The sequence below is a fragment of the Microtus ochrogaster genome, chromosome 10 (genome assembly GCF_000317375.1).
Source record: "Microtus ochrogaster isolate Prairie Vole_2 chromosome 10, MicOch1.0, whole genome shotgun sequence".
NCBI lineage: Eukaryota > Metazoa > Chordata > Mammalia > Rodentia > Cricetidae > Microtus > Microtus ochrogaster.
Genome location: NC_022016.1, coordinates 61,323,643 through 61,324,156, shown reverse-complemented (window position 1 = coordinate 61,324,156; position 514 = coordinate 61,323,643). Strand labels below are relative to the sequence as shown.

Genomic DNA, 514 nt, shown 5'->3' with positions numbered 1-514 from the left:
TGGAGAGCACAGCAAACACAGAGGTGCATCATCACACGGCATAGCCAAGTCTCACCCCAAACTGCCCAGACTCGGCTGTCTCCTGCTGAGCTGTCCTGTCCCTCCAAGGGTCCCCAGCCCTGACCCAGTCAGGAGCCAGTCCTGCTGCTCCTTCTCTGTCCAGAGGTGGCTGAGAGAAGGGCAGGTATGTAGAGGCAGTAGAGGTGTGGATGCCTGTGTGGACGGTCCACCTGGGCTGCCCATCAGTGACATCAGGCCAAGAGAGAGCCCTTGCCTGATGGCAGCCGCATGGGGCCAGGACATTCCAACTGCGTTCTGAGCTGGAGGATGAACCCAGATGCAGCAGCAGCTGGGCCAGTGGCGAAAGTGATCGCTGTGTTTCCATTTATGGAGCGGGTCCGAGTACCGTTTCGTTTCACCCTCTACTCACGGCAGCAGCGAATAGTACAGCAGCGAGCATGACTTCCATTGCCTCCCCATTTTCTTTCTTTTTTTTTTAATATTTATTTATTAT

General features: G+C 55.1%; 1 protein-coding gene across 2 annotated transcripts in view; it reads left to right on the top strand.

Moving 5' to 3' along the window:
* Positions 1 to 514, top strand: part of Heyl (hes related family bHLH transcription factor with YRPW motif-like) — a 16,931-nt gene that overhangs the window by 11,680 nt on the left and 4,737 nt on the right. The gene's annotated exons all lie outside the window — the stretch shown is intronic.